The sequence below is a fragment of the Camelus dromedarius genome, chromosome 16, assembly GCF_036321535.1.
Source record: "Camelus dromedarius isolate mCamDro1 chromosome 16, mCamDro1.pat, whole genome shotgun sequence".
NCBI lineage: Eukaryota > Metazoa > Chordata > Mammalia > Artiodactyla > Camelidae > Camelus > Camelus dromedarius.
In genome coordinates, this window is record NC_087451.1 from 9,779,929 (window position 1) to 9,804,431 (window position 24,503).

Here is a 24,503-nt window from a genome sequence, read left to right on the forward strand (position 1 = left end):
GCAGAGCAAAACAACGGAGAGCTTGGGGCCTGGAGCTCACATCCAAGTTTCACCATTTCCCAGCTGGGAGGCTTTGGACAAGTTACTTAAACTCTCTGGACCATTATTTCTTTGTTGAGAAAGTGGAGATGGTACCTACCACACAGGGCTGCGGTGCGGATTAAATAAAATGATGCAGCGAAGTGCTTAAAGGACGGCCTGACGCATAGTAAGAGCTCGTTCAATATTAGCTGTTATTCAGCCATGACTTTTTCCTGAGCTTCGACTGTGAAGGGATCCGAGCTGCAGCTGTGACCCAGACAGACCTGGTCCTCGCCTCACAGAGTTTACAGTCTGCCCTGGGGACAAACTGCTAATACTCAGTAAGGATGCGAATAATTATATAATCACCAGCTGTGATGAGTGCTATGAAGAAAATGGATAGGATGAATGGAGAGAATAAAAGAAATCAGAGGAGGCATTGGTCTCAGATTGGGGGTGGTGACATTTAAGCCGAGACCAAAAGTATGTGCAGGAATGAGGTGATGAGCTGAGAATAGCGTGCCAAGTCCCCGAGGTGGCCAAGAACGCTGTGCCCTCAGGAACTGGGAGAAGAGGCCCAGTGTGGCTGCCGAGCAGCAAGCACAAGAAAAGGGCCCCGAGCTCAGGCTGGAAGAACTAGCAGAAGCCAGTGTCTGCTGGGCCCCGCGGGCCACATGAGAAACTGGACCTTTTTTTTAATTACTGAAGTATAATCGGTTGACAATGTTGTGTTAATTTCTGGTGTACAGCATAGTGATTCAGTTATACACATATATATATTCTTTTTCATTATAGGCTATACAAGGTATTGGATACAGTTCCCTTTGCTGTACACTAGGACCTTGCTGTTTATTCATTTTATATATAGTAGTGTGTATGCAAATCCCAAACTCCCAATTTATCCTTCCCCCACCACTTCTCCCCTGGTAACCATAAGTTTGTTTTCTATGTCTGTGAGTCTGTTTCTGTTTTGTTCATTTGTCTCATTTTTTCAATATTCCACGTATGAGTGATATCATATGGTATTTTTCTTTCTCTTTCCAGCTTACTTAGAATGACAAGCTCCAGGTCCATCCATATTGCTGCAAATGACATTATTTCATTCTTTATTATGGCTGAGTAGTATTCCAGTGTGTGTGTGTGTGTGTGTGTGTGTGTGTGTGTGTGTGTGTGTGTGTGTGTGTGTGTGTACATACACCCCACAACTTCTTTACCCAGTCATCTATCAATAGACATTTAGGTTGTTTCCATGTCTTGGCTATTGTATTCAGCACTGCTATAAATATTGGGGTGCATGTATCTTTTCAAATTAGACTTCCCTCCAGATATATGCCCAGGAGTGGGATTGCTGGATCATATGGTAAGTCTGTTTTTAGTTTTTTGAGGAATCTCCATACTGTTTTCATAATGGCTGCACCAAACTACATTCCCCCCAGCAGCGCGGGAGGGTTCCCTTTTCTCCACACCCTCTCCAGCATTTATCATTTGTGGACTTTTCAATGATGGCCATTCCGACTGGTGTGAGGTGATACCTCATTGCAGCTTTGATTTGCATTTCTCTGATAACTAGCAATATTGAGCATTTTTTTTCATGTGCCTATTGGCCATTTGTATGTCTTCATTGGAGAAATGTTTGTTTAGGTCTTCTGCCCATTTTTTTTATTGGGTTGTTATTGAGTTGTCTGAGCTGAGAAACTAAGCCTTTTACTCTGTCAGTAGGAAGCCACTGAGGTGTTTTGGGCATAGGTGTATTGTTCAGACATCACTCTGATAACCTTCAGAGTAGAATTGAGGATGCCAGAAAGGAAGTGATTATAAATCGGAACTGGGCTGAGACTAGCATGGGGACATCAGAGATCCACTCACAAATGTAATCAACAGGACTTGGTGATGAGATGGATGTGGGAGGTGAGGGAGAGGGAGGATGAAGATCACATTTAATTGAGATGAGGAAGGACTGAAGAAGGACTATATGTCAAGCAAAAGAAAGAGTCCTCTTTGGAGATTAGGCAGGCTGTTCCTTATGGACATCTGGGATTCCTAAGAAATATACATTCAGGAGCTACACATTTGGGAGTGAGAACATAGAGCTGTCATATCAAGTCATGAGGATGAATAGCCACTTGGGAGGGATTGTAGAGGGACAAGAGAAGAGGGCTCATGGCCAGGGACCTGAGCACTTAGAAGCCAAGTAGAGAAACAAGAGCTAGCAAAGGAGACTGAGAAGGAGCCGCCCAGGATGCAGGAGGAAAACCAGCAAAAACTAATGTTTTAAAAAGGAAAAAGTGGTCCACAGGGTCTGTGGCTACTTCAGTGCTAAGTACGATGAAAACAGAGGAGCCACTGCGCATAGCATCACAGTGGTCATTGGGGACCTTGGCAAGAGCAGTCTCATGGAGCAGTGAGGTGGCTGCCATACTGCACTGGGTGAATGCCAGGGCAGCATGTGTGAGCAGTTCTTTTTATCAGCTTAAATCAGGGGTGGGTGGGGTCGGGAATAAGAGAAGAGCAGTAGCTGGAGCAGGAAGGGTGGTGGGGTCCAGGGGTGTTTTGTTATCCCTTTCAAAAGCTGAAAAAACTGAGCGGCTGTGAGAGTGCTGATCAGAATGACCCAGTAGAGAGGATAAAAGGACAACACAGTCAAGAGAGGGGATAAAGATGGAGAAAGGGCTTTGAGAGGTGGGAGGGGGCTGGGGTCCAGAGCATCTGTGGGAGGATGAGCCTTTAAGGAGGCCAAGGAGAAGACGGGGACAGATGGAGGAGGGTCTGTAAACTGAGCTGTTGAGGAGTGAGGACACAGCTCTGTGCAAGGCCCTCCTACATTTAATCCTCAACACACATCCTGGGAAGTTGGTTTTAGTTCCTCCACTGTAGTCATGAGGGGGATGAAGCCCAGGAAATTTAAGTCACTTGGCCCGTTACCCTGTTCTTGGGTTGCCAAGCCACAGTTCAAACTCTAGTTTATCCAACTCAAAGACTGTTCTCTTCAACCTCTCACCTTGAAAGCTCACAAAACAATCCTCATTACAGACGGAGTGCTCAGTCCATGCTAGCCGAAGTGTTGGTTTTAAGCATAAGTTGAACCCCAGCCCAGCTTTGTTGATTTGAATCTCTTAGTGGCAGCAGAGCACGGGGCTCTGGGGAGCAGGAGGGGTTGACAAAGGGAAGGGGATTGCTTAGAAGGGAAGAGCTAAGATGAAATTGGGGTGGAAGGGCAAGACAGAGAGAAAAAGGAGGAAAGATAAGATCAGTATAAATTCACCGGGATGCAGATCCCACACGCGGCTCCTGGAACTCACCTGCTTCATCCCTACTACATCCTGGAGTGTGGCCCCCACACCTTTGGTCCAGACACCACACACCAGAACATGGATGACCTGAGGTTCTTCTGGATCCTTGGCTTGCCAGAAGTCATGGTTTGGGGCTCCCCACCAAAGAGGCTGAGGCTCTAAATTCTGGATCAAGCCCCAGCTCCATCACTTACTCGCTGTACAGCTGTCAACAAGTCACTTTATCTCTAAAATTGTGAAATATTTATTGACGTGTTTTCCTCTGGTATTTCATGTTTCTAGATCCCTCGTCCCCTTAGGCAACTGGACTTTACAACATCTATTTCTTCAGGGAAGGAAAGTGACATCAGAAGCAAAGAAACAGCTTTTGAGTTTTTTAAAAACAGACAGACACTGGGGGTCTCAGGACACAGCGATTACGGGATAGATCAGAATTAGGTTGCTTCATCCAAGGTTGATTAAAGCCCCCCCCCCCAATAAAGAAGTAACGGTGTGGTAAGACAGGCTAGCTGTTTACCAAGCCCATTCCCCTTGGTCTTGGACACCCAGGTAGGCTGCATCTGCCGGACATCTCTGCAGGTAAGCGTAGCCAGGTAACTGAGTCCTAGCAAACAGAAGTGCTCAGCAGTGGTGTCTGGTACTTCCAGGCCTGGCCTGGAACACCCCTTCCAAGCTCAATTCTCTGATGTTCCTGCTTTGTTCCATGGCCTGATGCCAACACACCAGCTACTTCAGAAGCCACATGTTAAGGATGAGTGGGCTACAGGTGGAAGGCACCAGGAGAGCCACCTACTGATGAGAAACATCCATTTTAGGCTCCATGGGACTGATAAATAAACTCCTACAGTGTTTGAAATATCACACATTTGTAGGGTTTGTATCTAATGCTGCATCATTCATAGAAGTGGGGAAGGAGCTAATGAAGAACAAGCTTGTTTGTGGAGGTGGGATGGGGAAATGGGCTCTTTTTATCCAGGTTGGTGGGATCTGGGACTCAGACAGACCTGTGTCTCATTTCCTAGATGGAGCCATGGAGAAGGCGGTGGCGGACCCCCAGTGGAGTGGCTGTGTGGCATGTCCAGAAAAGGAGGACCCAACAGAGCCTCGCTGAGTTGGAAATAACCAGAGTGGCAAGGGAGCTGAGGAGTGTTCTCCGTGGAGCTGAGAAAGGGCCAGAAGTTAGCCGCGAGACTAACCTCCTGCAGTCGAGAGTAAGGAATGGCAGACACAATGGTGATGGCAGTGACCAAGAGCCAGACAGGACAGGGGACGTCTCAATGGAGACCTGCAAAGGCTGCCTGCCCCTTGGAACTTAGACAAAACCCCAAGAGAAACGCCACAGGGCAGTACAGGGGCCACAGGCAATGGAATCAACGAAGAATGAAACTGTATCCTTCCAATCCAATAGGAGCTTGAAACAAATTTAAGTCGAATATTTGCACATCTGAATTGGTGGACTGAGAATTTTTCTTGCTGCTTGTCCAATAACAGGGCTGAAAACTCTGTCCTGCCTTCCTTACAGAGCTTTGAAGACCAAAGTCTAATAATGTAGCCCAGAGAGAACTGTCCACGGCCCCAAAGTGTCACTGATCACTGTTGTCAGTATCAACATCCTCATTAGCTTCAGCCAAAGGTGATTGGGAAGGAGCCTCAAGCATCCAACCCAGGGAGCTTTGCAGGATGAAGGCCAGGCCTTTCTGGAAACCCAAGGGAAAGAGAGGAGCCTCTCCTCCACGGCTGAGGCCCAGAATCCCAATCTCCTGTGTCTCCAACACACAGACCCTAATCCTGAAGAAATGGCCTCTTCTCTGTCCATCAACGGTCATCCCCTCCTTCAAGACAACAGAGTCCATTTTCCGAGATGCACATCAGTGGCAAACGGGCTCATGGTGCAGCAGGTGACAAGTGAGAGAGAGGTTTTTGATGAAGGGACAGAACTAGAGACTGCTGAGGGGTGTCGTCACCTCACCTAGGTGACAGAGCTGAGCCCGTGCCCCCCGTTGTGCCATGTGGGGGCAAGATGACCTTCCCCCTGAGAGAAGGCTCCCCACAAACAGGCCCTACATCCCCCAACAGCCACTTACAACCTCCACTCTTGGCCTTTAATGGAGATAGTGCTTTATGGACACAAGCAAACATTATTTCCCATCCAGAATAATAGCTAAAAATAATTAGTATATTTATTGAGCACTCACCAAGTGGCAGGCACACTACGAAAAATGTTACTACCCTGTATTTCATGTCCCCCTCACAGGAATTATTATCTTCATTTTAGAGCTGAGGCACCCAAGGCTCAGAGCGGCTCCGTGAACTGTCCTAGGCCACAAAGCTTGAATGGGACAAAGTCAAAATTCAAATCTGACTTCAGAGGCCGAGCTCTTACTCATTAAGCTACACAGCATCCTGTTTTCTGTTCACATCGTCATAGGCGTCTGTGTTCTGCACGTGTAGGGGATCTGATGCTTTGAAAAGGGAAAGTTATATTATAATTTTCTTCACAATTCCAGATATCCATGTTGGGTTAATAGCCATTGGGTTTATTCCTTTACTTCACACCATCCCAGTAACTGTGGTGGTATTTAGAGGTGAAATGGCCAAGTGAAATGAAGGCCTCTGCTACGAACTTTTAGGGAAAAATTCTAACAATTTTGTAACTAAAAGCAAATCACAATGTTGAATAAGGGTATGAGTATCAGCTTTATTCTATGCTCTGGTTCTTAACATTAATCAGTCAGCTTCCACATTAATGAAAGGTGACCACAGTTATTCCCAAATAAAAAGAAACTAACTCTTTGGGAGAAAAAAAGGTTTTTTAAATAAGTTATCACAGACCATCTTCATGTTACACAGTCCCATATCAACTTAACTTCGTGGATATCAGAACTGTGTCCTCGCTTTGCAAATCTTAGGGGCCATCGAATGGTGCATTATCTTCGTTGCCCTTATCAGTGTACCACCCTCCCCACCTCCAATCCCTCCACCCCTGAATCCTGCCCCCATCTTCTCTAGGCAGTGTATGCAGTGAATGCTGTGTAACAAACATACCTAAAACTCATTGCATTTATTGGTGTCACTCTTGGGTCTGTGAGTTGGCCAAGGCAGCTTTGCGTGGGTTGCATGCAGACCTGTCCTTGAGTCCACACATTTTTTGGGACCAGCAGCTACTGGGACATGTTCTTCTCACAGCAGATCTTAGGAGCACAATAGACCAAGTCGTACAAGCACACTGGAAACCTCTGAACACTTCTTTAGTATTGACGTTGGCCAAGCCAACATCAATGGGGTGAGGCAGTGACCTCCACCCACAGTGGGAGGGCACCATAAAGTCACAAGGTGAAGAGTGGGCATGCACAACCCTTTTCTGGGGGGTGCAATTTAAGACCCAGAGCCAGCAGACCACAGCCAGCATCCTCATCATCCTTCCCAGCAGGCATCTGGCTTGCTTAAAGGAACAGGTTGTCAGGGAGCAGTCCTGAGGTCCTCTGGAGCCCTGCCTGGGGCACCTCAGCCCAGGAGCTTGCTGGTGGCCTCTCCTTCCCTCTGCCCCTTCCTCCCTCCCAGTGTCATCTGGGATCCTCCCCCTACGCCTCCAGGCACATCCCCCCTCAACTCTCCCTGTTTCCCTGGCTCTGACTTTTGCAAAGACTGTCAGGTTCTCAGCAAAATCCAATTGAGCCAAGATGGAGCTTAAGCAAATATCAGAATCAAGTTTATTATAATAAATAAAATTCCTCAAGTTTGCAGCTGTTTCCTAACTTGAACTTGACAACTTCCTGAAGTCAGGGCTGGGAGTGTTATCCAGGTCCCACTGCACAGACGAAGAAACTGAGGCTCAAAGGAGTTACATGATTTGCTAAAAGTCTCTCAGTGGCCCGGCAGCAACTTGAACCCAGATCCCTCTCTGGGCCCTGGTAATAGGAGGGAGGGAAAGTCATCAAGCCCAGATCCTCAAAACAGCTCAGGTCTGGGAAAGTCAGACTTGGAAAAAATGTCTGAGGGAAAGGTGTGTCCCACACAGATGCCCTGCTCACACTTCCCTCCGGAAGCTTGGTCTCACGGCCGTACACACAGCCCGGCTCACAAGAATTCAGTGCCCTTCTGACTGCCTTCAGGAGAGCAGATTTTCATCTTAATTCCAGGAACTGTATGAATGTATTCACATCCATCCCTGAGCACCAAGGAGACATCATTCCCTTTGTCTCCAAGGATTTCTGCTCCAGCCACCCTCCCTGCCTCCAATTCCTCCACCCCCGATTCCTGCCCCCATCTTCTCTAGGCAGGAAGATTATCTCCTGGTTTTTGGTTGCTTTTCAAATGGGACGAGAAATTTAAACTGAGTCTGTTCTGCGGTCTTTTTTGCTACAAAGTGCTGCTGCCGTGTTTTGGAGATGATAGTAAAATAAGGACTTTTTTTTTTTTTCAGTTAATGAATTGGCTGACGTGATGATGTCAGAAGGACTGGAGCCAAAGGTGTTTTGCTAAAGGGAGTCTCCCCGCAGCCCCCTCTCCAGACGACACGGCACCCTGGGGCCCATAGTACCTGGGACTGTTCGCGCTGTTTACACACCCAGCTCCCCTGACTGCCTCTTTGTGGGAAGTTGTTTACATGAATTTATTTTGGGAAAATTCCATTAGACGGGACCAGGATTTCTTCACAAATCATTGCCTCTCACTTGTGTCTTGATCAAATCTGGGCAGGCCACTCTCTTCAGAGCCCTGACTCCCTGAGTTTCTATGAGGGGGTTGTAGTGGTGGGGGAGGGGCTGGAGGGGAGGGTCATGGAAGATAATGAAGTGGCCAGGGATGGGCTCAGGAAAAAAGAGGTCTGTCTGGTGGGATCAGACGCAACAGCACTGGGAGAACAAGGGGGTCCCCACTGGCTTGGGGCTTGGCCAACTCCCAAAGGCAGCTTTCCAGACAATAGACAGACACAGACCTGCTCATCTTGTGCCTGGCCCTGAGCTAGGATGTTAGAACACACAGGCAAACTGATGGCACTCCCTGACCTCAAGAGATCTAAAAATCTAAGAAGAGAGAGAGCAACAGAAACAATTCAATGGAATGAATGGTCTCAGGGTCCTCATGGGGTCTCCACACCCTTGTCTCACTCAAATCTCAGTCACTCATTGATTCCTTCTATCAACTCACTCTTGCTACTCAGTCTGTTGAAGGAGAACCCCAAGTATTGGGACCCACTTTGCTCCCATTGCCTTGCATCCCATATGTACCAGCCACTAAGTTGTTTCTTTAGTACCAGAGCAAGCCCTTCTTACTTCCCAAAGGAAGACTTACTGGATGCCTACTTGGTGCCAGGCCTCGTGGATTCAGAGGTACTGAGACACTATCCTTGCCCTCCAGCAGCTCAGCCCGGGCCCAGTGGAGCAGGGAAGGGAATGCGGACCACAGATAAGCCACCAAGTAGACACTTGCTCCTGGATGAGGGAGAGCTGCTGTTTTTTCTGGTGCATTTCAAGAAGAGCTGGCAGGGAAGGGGACCCCTCTGGTGGTAACTCAGCATCACACGTGGGTGGAGGTGCCCTATGCCATCATCTGCCCAGCAAGCCTGGCTTCCCTCCCCAGGACACTTCTCCTGACCTTGAAGATGGGTGACGCTCACAGCCGCAAAGCTCTCTGAGCCACCCTGGATGGGATGGGTTTCTGCATCTCTAAGAGGAAGGGACTGCACCTCAAGTTTTGCAGATGTGTTAGCCATGGAAAACTTTGTGTAAACAAAATCTCAGGCAGTGCTAAGGGTTCATGTTTATTAAGCACTTACTATATTCCAGGAACAGGTCTAAGTGTTTCACATGAGTCGATTCACTTAATCCTCACAGTAGCCCTATCCATTGGGTTTTTTCTACAGTTAATTAAGCAAACTTACAAAACATTCAGTAATTTGCTTGAAAATCCAATATATAAGCCAGATAAAAGTATAGTTCCTTTTGTGGGTGACAGGGTGCGTTTGCTTGGCCCCTACAAATCCGACTGTAGACTCTCACAGTTGGAAATAAAACGGCTCTGCTTTGCAGACACTAATCCATCCCCCCCCAGGAGCTTAAAAGCCACGAGTGCGGTCCTCTGCGTGGAGAGGCAGTGGGGCAGGGTGGAGGGAGCATTCACTTCGGAGCCAGATCTCAGTTCATGTCCCAGCTCCATCACTCGCTGACACAGCAAGTTACTTCAGCAAATTCCTGAAACTTTCCAGATCTTGCTTCCCTCATAGGGTTGTCATGAACTCTAAACAAGAAAATGGATTCAAAGCACCCAGCGCAGCGTCCAGGGTAGATATTCAAGAATACAGCAACTGTTGTTCTTACCCAGATGCATGCAAGAGACAGCACATTGTAAGCAAAAGCTGGTCTCTTGTGGGCCATTCCCTGAGCCCCGGACTGGCTATATTTGGGGGAGGGAGACCCTCAGAGGGACTGACCTTGGTTTACTTGAGATCCCCCACCGCCCTCAGCACATTTCCATGCACATTGTATGTGCTGCTGGATGAATGAATGATTTAGTGGATGGATGAAGGCTGGATGGATGGATGGATGGTCCAAAATGGTTAGTTCTCTATAAAAAGCTCCACCACACCCCAGTGCATGTCTCATTTCAACACCTCAGGGAACACTCCAGCCTTTGACTCCTCCCTGCTCTTCCGAAACCTGCGGTTCATCTTGCCAGATATCTCCCGTGGCCTCTCTGCTCAGCCCCTTCACAATAACACATTGTTCCACTATCCAGTAGTTCTCGACTCTGGCTTTGCCTCAGAGCAGTGTCTTTTGGGGCCACACTCCACAGCCCCTGGGCCAACTCCATCCCAGGTCTCGGTTATCCCTTCCACAACCCCAGTCTGTGCACAGAGCTTTCAGGTTGTCGGGGAGGAGGTAATACACAGGCATTCATTCCCCGGAGCCCCATCCCTGGAGACCTGGGCTGGAACAGTGGTCCCTGTGTATCTTGGCATTCCATGGCCAGACTCCAGCCATGCACTGAGGTTGTTTCATGCACAGCGTTAAGTGCTCTGTGCTCTGCCTACTCAGGGGCCGGGAGCAAGCCCAGCCTGAGGCTCTGTCGCCCTCCCTTGGTAGTGGCTAGAGGTGAAGAGAGAGCCCAGCTTGCAACAGAAGACAGGAGCCGCAGCCTGCTCTGGCTTCCTGGGGGACCAGAGCAGCCCTCCAGCTGCAATCAGTCCAGGGACAGCCCAGCCCACTCGTGAGTCACCAACACCACCATAGTTCCTGCTCTCACCATGACCAGTCCCAGAAAAATGATCTGATCCCTTGGAGAATCTGACCCTTCCCCACGTAAATGCAATGGTACTAGGAGAACCTCAGGTCCAGGTTCTCAGGGGATACTGTGTATCAGCTTCCTAGAGCATGCCTCGTGGGGATGATAGAAAGGTTGACATGACTCCTCTCTCAAGCCCAGGGAGAATGATACGGTCAGGTTTAAGTTGTAGGGCATCAACTGACCTATGTCTTCTTTTCCCTCCAAAGCCTCAATTTCAGGAAGGAATGGCCCACGTTCCAGCAAAGTTCCTGCTGGCAGAATGCTACTTAGCAATTCGAGGTTCAGTAGGAGGGCCCCAGCTCTCCACCTGCCTGAAGGTCGGGTCGCGCAGATGGACACCAAGGACACAGGCACCGCTGGCGGTGGGAGGGCAGCTTGGGAGCCGCCGGCTCTCCCTGCGGAGTGCGTGGGAAACAAGCCCAGAGGACTGTCACTGGTGGCTCACTTTACCCGTCAGTCACTGGTCTCTCTTACCTCGAGGCCCTTCACCCAGGGAACCTGTGCCCTCTCTCTGCTGGTGATGCAGGAGCTCAGCAGAATGGTTCCCGCTACATCCATCTAAGAGCCAGGTTCCAGGATACTGGCCATGTCCTGTTCTTGGTCTGGGTGCTGGTTACAAAGGTGTGATACCCTTGTGAAAAATTTTCAGGCTCTCTGTTTAGCATTTGTGCAGTTTTCTGTGCTTTGTAATTTTCTCTTTAAAAGTCACCCCCAAAAAACAAGTATCCTCCTCCACAACCTCTGGGATTTTCACAGCACCTGCCTTGCTGAGCAGAGGGGAGCATCCTTGCAGCTGTTGCTATAAATTGTCCAGTTTAATCCAAGTCAGTAAGAGATTAGGTCAGGCCAGGAATGGCCCCCATGTAATATTTTCCTGTATCATCACAAAAACTCAGTCTGACCCGAACTGTTGTTTCACTCATCTAACAAGTTTCTGTGTACCCCACAGCAACAACTCAGCATGTCCTGAACTGGTCGCCTCACACCTCACCCCAAAACCTGTCTGACCTCCTCTGCATCACCAGAGATTTACCCAGAGATGCACCCTAGTCGGGGTTACAACAGGTAATCAGTTAAGCTGCAAATTCTGCTTTGGAAGATTCTCAAGACTCCCCCTCTTTCTTTCCACCACACAGACAGTTCCTGGTCTATATCTGCATCCTCTGGCATCTAGGTCGTGACAGTGGCTTCCTACCTGTATCGATGTCTGCAGCCTCCATGCCCTCCGGGCCAACCTACTATGCTGTCATCAGAGACCATGTCATTCGTTACAAAAAACTTTGGATGGCTCCCGACTGACTGTGGGAAAAGGCAACCACAAGCTTCAGCTTGGCCAGCAAGGCCCTCCACGACCCAGACCCATGTCCCGTGTCCCGTGGCCTCCCTGCACTCACCTCCCCCGCCCACGACTGTAAGGGACCACTCTCCACTGCCCACGTTCACCAAGCATGTTCTCACTTCCGTGACTCCCCCCACTTCCCCATCTTTGAATGTTTCTGTCAGCCTCCAGGGCTCTGCTCAGAAGTGGCCTCCTCTGAGAAGTTTTCCCAAAGCCTCGGATCAGATTTCATCGCCTTTTCACTTGGCACTGCCAGTCCCTTAATACCGTGCCTCGTCTTGGGGGGACTGTTATCAGAACAGCCAGTTGGCTCTCCCTTTGAAATGTTTCCAGAGCCTGGACATTTCCCACTGCCTCCAGTGCTGCCTGTCACACAAACCACCACATCTTTGCCTGAATTCTTGCAACCATTTCCTAATTCTTCTACGCGTTTCCATTCCAGCCTCCCCCTCAACAAGGGCTGTTTTTTCACGGAGTGACGCTCTCAGTATACCTCAGATTATACTGCTCTTCAGCTCAAAGTCTTCCTTAGAATAAAGTCCAAAATCCCCACCGTACGAATATATGTATGGATATGCGTGACTGGGACACTGTGCCGTGCACAGGAAATTGACACATTGTAACTGACTGTACTTCGATTTTCAAAAACAAATAAATAAAAACAAAATCCCCACCATGGACTGGAAGGTTCTGCAGGCAGGGCCCAGCCACCTCTTGTGCAAGGTCCTGATAATTCTTTCAACCATTCAAAAATGTAAAAGCCATGCTGGGCTCGTAGGCCTTAGAAAATCAGGTGGCAGGCCGGATCTGGCCGTGGGCTGTAGATTGCCTCTCCCCAGCTTAAAGGATGAACGGGCTGTACTCCAGGTGAAGGTGGAGAAATGGGTTGGGGAAGAGAGGAAAAGTGACTGCAGTATTAACAGCCTTCACAAAGTCTTAAAAAACGCATCAAGGTATAGTCTATTGGGTAAATGGAAAGAGGTTTGGTGTGAGAGTGGGAACTGGGGTCTGGATTGAAAGTGGAGAGGCCAGTGGGGTCACAGGAGGAAGGCCTTCCAAATGACAACATTCACATAAGCTTTGAATTCTGTAAAGACATGATCAAGTTTGCAGTTTGGGAACGTAACTCAGGAATGAGGAGAGACTGGGAGGGACAGGCTGGCTGAGAGACAGCAGCCGTAGGGCAGGCAGGATTGCTCTGGATCCTGCTAACATGCCTGCAAAAGGTGATTGTTAGATATTCAAGAATTTCTGGAAGCCAGCTGTTGAACACATTTATTATTTTAAAATTAGATTTTATATAGTTAAATAAATTACATTTAAAACAAAAGTAGTCAGTATGCACAACCTCATCACGTTGTCATTAGTTTATGACCTTTTACTGTTATCTTTGCTCTTGAGATTGTTTACGCCCAGTGCATCCACACAGTGGAAATGCTGCATAACTGCGTGCTGCTGGGTCCTCCTGCCCACCTCTCCTCTCAGTGGCCTCACACCAGGAGCCTGAAATATTTACACTATGGAAATGGACACTTTTGTTCCCCCTAGAGAATCAGTTGTTAAACATTTGCCAGCCACTCACTGACTGAGGGAGAAGGAAGGTGGGCCAGGTCTAGGGCGGTGATGGTGCAAGGAGGAAAGGGGCAGGGAGGAAGGGGATGGCTGTGATAGAACCAACTCAACCAGGCAGCTTTGGGGAGATGAGGGAGAGGGACAAGGACGAGGAGCCTCCAAGCCAGAGAAATGATCTATTTATAAAGAAGCACTCGGAACCCAAGACTTGGCTGGGCACTTCCTCCCGCACACCTCTCGCGAACATCCTCGGTCAGCAGCCCCGGGGTGAGGCTGCGAGCTGGGAGTCTTCGCTGCCCCGTGCAGCGGGAGGAAGGAAGCGCTGGCCTAAGATCACCTGAGGAGGTCAGCCAAGCCCCCAGCTCCCATCCAGCCACAGCCCGTCTGTGTGTTTACAGCTCATACACAGCTGCGTGCAGGGCTATCTGGGCGCCCACGGCGCTGTGCGAGCGGGTCTGTGTGTATTTATAACCACATAGCCGTGTGTGGACAGCCCCACATATAGATCTCACCTACATCATTTCACACATCCCCCAGGTGCCTGGGGCCTGCTTCCCAACCTCACGTCGGGGACCAGCCGCCGCTAATTGACTCTGATGGGAACCCTGCTCTCCCAGCCAAAGGCGGCAGCCCACCTCCCACAGCCAGCGCCTGCCTCCTTCCCGAGGACCTGGGGGGCCGGACCTTCCTGGTAAAGCTCTGCGGAGAGGCAGGCGAGCTATAAACATGCCACAGGCTGACCCACGTATGGAAATGAGGCTCGCGGTTGGGCCTGGCGCCCGGCCACAAGCCTGCGGCCTCCCTGCCGCCAAGTATCTTTAGCATGAACTTCATTACCAACGGCCCTCCTCTGCCCCCTCCAGTCCCTCCTCCCTGGCCCTGTCTTACACTCTACTTGTGGTGTCTCGTTCAAGGCCGGGGTCTTCTCCTCAAGCCTGCACAGATGGCCGGGCCCCAACATCCCCATATCAGACAATACCAATAACAGTACAATCACGGCTTCTGCTTACTGGACTCAGCATTTCGTTCCCATCATCTCATTGAATCTACGTGGAAGCAGCAAAGAGATGGAGGCTGAAGAGGCCAAGGCTAGCATAAGTGTCTGGGGCTCCGTGCACACACGGGGTCCCAGAGCCACACACCTGGGTCTGGAAGGGCCACTCCACACAGAGGAGGCTGCATATGTGCCAGGCATGGTTTCCTAAGGGCCCTGGGCTGGAAGCCTCCTTGAAGACACAGGCCAAACGGGACCATCCCAGGACCATCCTCCAAGAATGACAAGCCCTCATTTCTTCACTGAATTTTCAGACCAGCCCTGGGCTGAGGTCCAACCACCATGGGGAGAGGGCAGGGGAAGGAAACAGTAAGAGTTCTCTTGTTCTCACTGACCGGTGGCCTGCGGAAGGTTCCCGGTTCTCTGTTTCCTGTGAGCCCCTGACACAGGCTGGGTTAACCCCACGCTGGGGCTGTGCTCAACTCCCGTCTTCACCAGGTACATCACCATCCTCTGAAGATTCGTCCACTAAAGTCAGTGTGTGTAAACTCCACCCTCCCTTCCTTCCTCCCTCCCGTCCTCCCCACACCTGTCCTTCCTTCTCCATTTCTTCCCTCCCTCCCCTCTTCCAGTTCCCTCTCTCTGCAGCCCTAACAGTCAGACAGTTCTTCCCTGAGTGGAACCACTATCTGCCTCCCTGGAATTTCTACAACTTAGCTCCCGCTTCTGCCCTCTGGAGCCGAGCAGAATACATCAGTAAGAAAATGACAGTGAGGATGACGTTGATGGTGTGGATGATGACAGCAAAGATTATTCAGCTCTTATTTTGCACTGAGAACTTGGCAGGCACTATGTTATTGATGAGGATAGCAATCTCACGGAATAGATGATTTTACTATCCCCACTTCAGAGACTGAGAAACTGAGACCCAGGGGGACTAAGTAACTGGTCCCACATTTCATAGTCAACAGGTGGCAGAATTAGGATTTGATTAGGAATATGATTCAAAAGCCAATTCTCTTAACCACCAGCATGCATTGGTTTCTCTCTGTCTTCCATATGCAAACATTCAGATACTAAAGAATTCTCTACTTCTTCATGGGTCAAGATGCTTTGGCTTTGTGGCCAAAGGCCTGCCAGGCATCCGGTCACTCAGTCTGGTTCCCTATGCTACACTGAGGCCAGAGCTTCCTGCCCTGGACTTTCAAAAGCTGAGTATAGACATTTCCCCACATGCCTGTCAATCTTCTCAAAGGTCGTCCCATCCAGCTCCCTGCTTTTGAGAAAAAATGCTTTAGCCCTGCCTACCCAGCTTCTGGCTTTCAGAGACCTGAGTGATTCGACCACAAAACAGAGAAAACGGAATCAACCAGGCAGAGCATCTATCGGGTACCACGCCTGCTATCTCTGTTACATCACTGGCAGTCACCCGTTTGGGGGATCTCCCCTAAATCAACCCCCACCCCTCCTAGTGCTCCTTCAACACATCTCCCCGCATTCTGTGCCGTGGGTCCTCACTGTCTCCCTCAGAAGTGTCCTCCGTTCGCCACTCCCATGCTCCCGCCCACATAAACCCAGCAGAAATGCAAGTCCAAACCCTGCCCATTGTCACTGCAGTAAACAGCCTGGACATGAAGCCCGCCTCCTTCACTCCCCAGAAGATTAATAAATCAGATTCAGACGCCTATTGTTCTGGACACAGTCAGAATCAATTGCAGGATTTTAAATCTCTCAGCACAAAGCAGCTGGCTGGCTACGAGAGGCCCCACTCTGTCTCTGGGAAAACTTTGCCAGGGATGGGATAAGAAAGAAAAAACGGAAGACCAAATAATCAATAGTTACCACGAGCTCTTGGCCATCGACACGCCGCATCCCTCAGGAGGCAGGTCCCCAACCTTATCAGATTCTCACTGCATAAGGGGAGGGGGAGGGGCAGAGACAGGCAGGTCCCAGGCCCCAGGGTTAGCCCTTAGAAGGGTGGGTTCTCTCCCCACCTCCCGTCACCTCCTAACCTCACCAACGCCTAATTTCATCTGCAAATGTTTGAATCTTTCAAAAGGGAGCACTCACAGCTTGAAGCCACAGGGTGTATTCTAGTTTATTATCCCAGAATCCCCCAGAAGAATTCATAGAAATCCTTGTATCTTAGACTAATTACCACTCCCCCACCACCCCCACCCCTAGGCATTGGTTGTGTGTGTGTGTGTGTGTGTGTGTGTGTGTGTTTAAATCCCTTACTCTCATGGGAGACATCGTGTGCCTGCCACTGCCGCCTGAGTGGCTGCTAGCATTTTCCCTAGCTGTTTATGTGGAAAATCATAAAAATATTTGGTGGCCAAAAAAAGAGAGGGGAAATGCTTTGGTGGTCTGATGCAACAGGAATGCTTTTTTGGAAAAAAAAAAAAAAAGCTGGCTGTCTTATTCTAATCCAAAAGCATGCATAAACGCTGTATTGATTGAAAAGTACTAGGTGGAAGGCACATTTTTCTCGGAGACCTGCCCTGCCCCACCCCCTCGAAGCAGACAAAAGCACTGTTGGCAGCTGGAAGAGGGTAAGTCACTTACAATCCAGCCACAGGGTTTGGGAAGAGCTGAAAGCAGAAATTCTTGTGGGCTCTACTCTACCCTGGGCCTGGTATTATGCTCCTGCCCTGGTGGCCTAATTCTCTTGGCTGAGAGAGAAGGGATTGCTGATGGTGACGATGGCGATGATGGTGATGGCGGCGGCGGCGGCGATGGTGGTGATGATGGCGGCAGTGATGGTGGTGATGGCGTTGGTGAGGCTGTTGCCACTGCAGCAATGCTGATCAAAACACATTTATGCTGCATTTCACATTCATGAAGCCTCTCCACATACCACCTCGCCTTGGATGCTCGTGGTGATTCCCAGATGGAGGTGGGGTAGGAATCATTATCCCATCACGTCCACTTCATAGACGAGGAAAACGAAGCTGAGAGAGACAGTGTCTTGCCCAACTGGCACAATTCGTCAACGGCAAAGCTAAGATTCAAACTCTGCAGACAAGCTTTTTTATCGAGTCACCTCAGACTCTAAACAGCGATGCCCAGTAGAAAGATCATCAGGCCACAAAGTTCAAAAATTTCCAGTAGTCATATTTAAAAAAAAAGAGAGAGAGAGAGACAAAACAAAAAGAAGAAAAAAATAGAAAGAAACAGATGAAAGTGATTTTAATACTGGCGGACCTGGTTCTATTGTGCTTTGATTTACTGCACATATTGCGTATTTTACAAATTGAAGGTTTCTGGCAACCCTGCATCCACCACCACCAACATAAAAAAAAATGCCATTTTTCCACAAGCAATTGCTCACTTCATGGGTCACGTTTTGGTAATTCTCATAATATTTCAAACTTTTTCATTATTATTGTATTTGTTATGGTGATCTGTGATCAGTAAACTTTGATGTTAGTATTGTCATTGTTTTGGGGTACCACGCACAGCACCCAGATAAAACATCAAACTTAATCGATCAATGTTATCTGTCTTCTGCCTGCTCCACCGACGGGCTGTTCCCAGGTTTCTTTCCCTCTCCTCAGGCCTCCCTGTTCCTTGAGACATGACAATATTGAAATTAGGCCATTTAATAACCCTACACTGGCCCCTAAGTGAAAGGAAGAGTCACACATCTCTCACTTTAAATCAAAACCTAGAAAGGATTAAGCTTGTGAGGAAGGAGAAAGCCACGACAGGCCACAAGCTAGGCCTCCTGCACAGTTGGCCAAGTTGCAAATGCAAAGGAAAAGTTCTTGAAGAAAATTAAAAGTGCAACTCCAGTGAACACCCAAATGATAAGAAGGCAAAACAGACTTATTGCTGATATGGAGAAAGTGTGAGTGGTCTGGATAGAAGATCAAACCAGCCACAACATTCCCTTAAGCCAAAGTCTAATTCAGAGCAAGGCCCTAACGCTCTTCAATTCTGTGAAGCTGAGAGAGGTGAGGAAGCTGCAGAAGAAGTTTGAAGCTAGCAGAGTTTGGTTCATGAAGTTCAAGGAAAGAAGCCATCTCCATAACATCAAAGTGCAAGGTGAAGCAGCCAGGGCTGATGTACAAGCTGCAGCAAGTTCTTCAGAAGCTCTGGCTAGGATTATTAGCGAAGGTGGCCACACTAAACAGCAGATTGTCTATGTAAGTGAAACAGCCTTCTTTTGGAAGAAGATACTGTCTAGGACTTTTATAGCTAAAGAGGAGAAGTCAATGCCTGGCTTCAAAGCTTCAAAGGACAGGCTGACTCTTGTTAGCAGCTAACGCAAGCTGGTGACTTTAAATTGAAGCCAACACTCATTTACCATTCTAAAGGTCCTAGGGCCCTGAAGATTTATGTTAAACCTACTCTGCCTGTGCTCTATAAATGGAACAACAAAGCTTGGATGACAGCACATCTGTTTACAACATAGGTTACCGAATATTTTAAGCCCACTGTTGATTCCTACTGCTCCTAAAAAATAGATCCCTTTCAAAATATTGCTGCTCATTGGCAATGCACTTGGTCACCCAAGAGTTCTAGTGGAGATGGACAATGAGATGAATGTTATTTTCATGCCTGCTAACAACATCCATTCTGCAGCCCACGGATCAAGGAATTTCAAGTCTTATTATTTAAGAAATAGATTTTGTAAGGTTATAGCTTTATCTAGATCACCATAGATAGTGATTCTTCTGGTGGATCTGGGCAAAATAAATTGAAATCTTCTGGAAAGTATTAAACATTCTAGATGCTATTGAGAACACTCATGATTCATGGAAAAGGTCAAAGTATCAACATTAACAGGAGTTTAGAAGAAGTTGACTCCAGTCCTGATGGATGACTTGGAAGGGTTCAAGACTTCAGTGGAGGAAGTAACTGTAGATGTGGTGGAAATAGCAAGAAAATTAGAATTAGAAGGACAGCCTGAAGATGTGACTGAATTGCTGCAACCTCATGATAAAACTTTCATAGATGAGGAGTTGCTTCTTACAGATGAGAAAAGAAAGTGGTTTCTTGAATGGAAACTATTTCCAGTGAAGATGCTGTGAAGACTGTTGAAATGACAACAAAGTATTTAGAATATTACATAAACTTAGTTGATAAAGCAGGGGCAGAGTTTAAGAGGACTGAGTCCAAATTTGAAAGAAGTTCTACTGTGGGTAAAATACCACCAAGCAGCATTGCATGCTACAGAGAAATAAGTCATGAAAGAAAAAGTCAGTCAATGTCATTGTTGTCTTATTTTTAAGAAACTGACACAGCTACCCTAGCCTTCAGCAACCACCACCCTGATCTGTCAGTGACCATCAATAAGGAGGCAAGACCCTCCACAAGCAAAAATATTATGATTCACTGAAGGCTCAGATGATGGTTAGCATTTTTGCAACAAAGAATTTTTAATTACGGTATATACATTGTCTTTTTAGACATAACGCTTTTGTACACTTGGTAGACTATGGTAGAGTATAAATATAACTTTTACGTGCACTGGGAAACCAAAAAATTCCTATGACCTGCTTTATTGCCATATCTGTTTTATTGCAGTGGTCTGGAAATAAATCCACAATATCTCTGAAGTATGCTTGTACTTTATATAATGCAATATATCTAAACTATTATCATTTCAACATGCAATCAATGTAAAAATTATCAATGTGATATTGTACAGTCTTTGTTTTTGTACTTTGTATTCATAGTAAGCTGTTTAAATACACATCATGAAGTCTGATATGTATTTTGCACTTTGAGCACATTCTCATTTCTCTGTGGCTAGTGGCTACATTATTAGCCAGCAAAAGTCTAGAAGTTTCCAGCAATGGCTTTCATTACTGAGTGTGGTCTTGAGAGCCTCTCAGACAGAAGGAAGCCTGACCATTGCTTGACTCATCTTTATTCCTGAAGAGGAAAAACTCTCATCTCAAGCTGAGCCTCCCACAGTCGTGCAGGCAAGGTGCAAAAATTATTTCAGTTCACAAAGTATAGTTTTCCTTCTTTTATCCTCCCCCTCTTCTTCCTCTCCTTCTTCTTGAGCCACAGCTGCTAAAACTTCTAATCCAGACATTATCACTGAGTGATCTGCAACTCATCTACAAGCAGTACATGGTCCCTGCCTTCTGAAGGTTTTCTGACCTCCAACCAGATTATACATGGTGCTGCACCAGGCACAGTGCAAAAACGATGACCCCTGCGAGAACACTGGGCACTCATCTTTGTGCTTCCGGGAGGGAGATACGGATGGAGAGGAAAGAAAAGAAGGAAGAGGGAGAGAGAAGTGGAGGGAGGGAAGGAGGGAGAGGGAGGAAAGTGTACTGGGTAGAACAGTGTCCACCCCACCCCCCCAAATTCATGTTCACCTGCAATCTCAGAATGTGGCCTTATTTGGGGAAAAAAAAAAAAAAAAAAAAGGTCTTTCCACATGTAGTTAGTTAAGATGAGATCATACTGGACTGGATCATCAATGACTGGATCCTTAGAACAAGAGGGAAATTCAGACATAGACATGGAAGACACGGGGAAGAACACAACGTGAAGACAGAGGCAGAGGCTGAGTGATGCATCTACAAGCCAGTAACACCAAGGACTGCAGGCCACCACCATGAGCCGGCAGAGAGGCGTGGACCAGACTCTCCCTCCGAGCATCCAGAAGGAACCTTGATTTAGGACTTCTCTCCTCCTGAACTGTTAGAAGATACATTTCTGTTGTTTGAAGCCATCCAGTGTGTGGGAATTTGCGACAGCAGCCCTACAAAACTAACACAGAAAGGGGAGGCCAAGCCAGACGTGCTTGTGAAAATGAGTAAAAAACACACATAGGATCAAAAAGAACTTGTAGTCGGGAGAGAGAAGCAAGATGGCAGAGCAGAAGGACACTTGTAGCTTATTTACCCTCTCCCACAAACACACCAAAACTCACATCTACGGACCTACTCACCCAACCAGAGCACCTGCTGAACTCCGACAGAACATCGCCCTCTTCGAAAGACAAAGACACCAAAAATCTGGTAGGAGAAAAGGAAAAAAGAAAGAAGCAAAAGGAAAACAGTGCAGGACCAATCCCATGGGGAGGAAGCGGCAAAGGAGGACTGGCACTCATTCGCTGGGTCCCCCCCCCCCCCGCTCCAACGGAGAGGCCAGCAGGATGGAAGGGGAGCCTCCGAGGCTCAGATCTGCCCCGAGCACCCTTTGACCAACAGAACTGAGTTAAATGGGCACAAAGGGTCCCTGCGACACCAGCCCGAGACACGGGCCAGCAGCTGGGGCCGGGGCAGGTGGCCCGAGCCCAGCGGAGGACGGGTACGGCTGCACTGAGGCAGCCCCGGGGGACTGCAGGGGGCTGTGCGCCGTGGTTGGGAGGGGATACAGAGCAGAACAACCTTGGTCCCCCATAAATTGCGAAAAAAGCAAAGCAACATGGCTGGTGTGCCCTGGGGGTAGGGGCACTGTAGCCTTTGTCTCCTCAGACCAGCGCTGCCATTACTGGCACTTCTCGAGAGAAGAGAGGCAAGGCGCAGCCATAGCCGCCATCTCCTCCTGTGCGCAGCGCCCGGGCGGGGGCAGGGCCGAGGCCTGAATCCACACCCGGGGGCTCCGCAACCTCCTAGGCAGGATTGAGACTTGTCTACAGCCCGAGGCAGATAGGATCTTTCTGCCCTGGCACTTCAGAGAACTTGCACCACCAAGACAAACAAGGAGCTGAGATTTGGCACGGAGCAGGGGCGGGGCCGTTCCACGGTCTTCCCCAAGCCTGTCTTCGAAGCACCTACCCGAGGTGGAGTGGGCAGCTGCACAGAGCAGCGGAGTGACCAGTGCCAGGAGAGGGCGGGTGGCCACCCCCCTTCCTGGCAGGAACGCAGCACCTGACCACGGTGCTGGGAGGGGCGCAATCCACCCACCTGCCTCCCCCTGAGCACAGCATCTGACTGCAGCATCGGGAGGGGGAGTGACCCACCCACCCACTGGGTAAGAGCTCAGCTCGTGTTAGGAGGGGCCGCGATCTGCTAGCTGACAGCCACTGGGAGCAGCACAGATGAGGGTGCCAAGAGAGGGCCTCTGGAAACAGCAAGCTGAGTTCGCAAAACAGGGCGAAGACACGAAGACCTCTCAATAAAATCATTAAGAGCACACCGTCTCCAGGAGAAATAGATAACTGATACTCCTTAAGCCACAGTGCCAGAGGGATATGAGCAATATGAAGAAGCAGAGGAACCACTCCCAATTAAAAGATCAAGAGAAACCCCCTGAAAGCACGATCAAGGAAATAGATATTGATGGCCTACTAGATCAAGATTTCAAAAAAGGAGTGATCAAAGTACTGAAGGAACTAAAAGAAATAGTGTTTAGAGATATAAAATATGTCAAGAATAAAATAGAAGCTATAAAGAAGAACCAAGTAGAATTAGTAAACTCATTTGCTGAGATGAGAGCTGGCCTAAAGGCTGTACAAAGCAGGCTAGATAATGCAGAGGAACGAATAAGTGACCTAGAATACAGGACAACAGAAAGCACCCAATCAGAACAGCTGAGAGAAAAACATAAAAAACAATGAAAACAATATAAGGGACCTATGGGATAATCTAAAGCGTGCCAATCTAGGCATAATAGGGGTTCCAGAAGGGGAAGAAAGAACAAAGAGGATTGAAAAGGTATTGGAAGAAATCATGAATGAAAACTTCCCAAACCTAAAGAAAGAATCAGATATCCAAGTACAGGAGGCTCAGAGGATCCCACACAGGAAGAACCCAAACAGACCCACACCAAGACATATCATAATCAAGATGGCCAGAGTCAAGGATAAAGAAATGATCCTAAAGGCAGCAAGAGAAAAACAAAGAGTGAGTTACAAGGGAACCCCCATAAGGCTCTCAGCTGATTTCTCTACACAAACACTACAGGCCAGAAGGGAGTGGCAAGATATATTCAAAGTCCTGAATGAAAAAAAGATGCAGCCTGGGATACTCTATCCAGCAAGGCTATCCTTTAGAATAGAAGGAGAGATAAAGAACTTCACAGACAAGCAAAAACTAAAAGAGTTTAGCAACACTAAACCCATGCTAAAAGAAATATTCACAGGTCTACTCTAAATAGAAAAGAAGCAGGATGCTACAAAAATGAGAAACTCATAACTGGAAAGGAGATAACTGCCATGAATTACAAAAAGAATGAACACAAAATTGTAAAAGAAGACATCTAAATCATTAAGAGTGGGAGAGAGAAGCAAGGAAATCCACTGTGGAAAACAGTATGGAGATTCCTCAAAAGACTAGGAATAGACTTCCCATAGGACCCAGGAATCCCGCTCCTGGGCATATATCCAGAAGGAACCCTACTTCAAAATGACACCTGCACCCCAATGTTCATAGCAGCACTATTTAAAATAGCCAAGACATGGAAACAGCCTAAATGTCCATCAATAGATGACTGAATAAAGAAAATGTGGTATATTATACAATGGACTACTATCCAGCCACAAAAACCGACAACATAACGCCATTTGCAGCAACGTGGATGTTCCTGGAGAAAGTCATTCAAAGTGAAGTAAGCCAGAAAGAGAAAGAAAAATACTATATGAGATCGCTTATATGAGGAATCTAAAAAACAAAAACAAAAACAAAACAGAAACACAAAACAGAAACAGACTCACAGACATAGAATACAAACTTGTGGTTGCCAAGGGGGTGGGGGTGGGAAGGGACAGACTGGGATTTTAAAACACAGAATAGATAAACAAGATTATACTGTATAGCACAGGGGAAATATAAACAAGATCTTGTGGTAGCTCATAGCAAAAAAAAAAAAATGTGACAATGAATATATACATGTGCATGTATGACTGAAAATTTGTGCACTACACTAGAATTTGACACAACATTGTAAAATAACTATTACTCAATTTAAAAAATGTTAACAAAAAGAACTTGTAGTCAAGAAAGTGAACTGTATGCTGGCTTCCCTACCGAGGCTCATTCAATCATCAGTGAAATCAAGTCAGCGCCCCTTCCCCTCCTCCCTTTCTGGT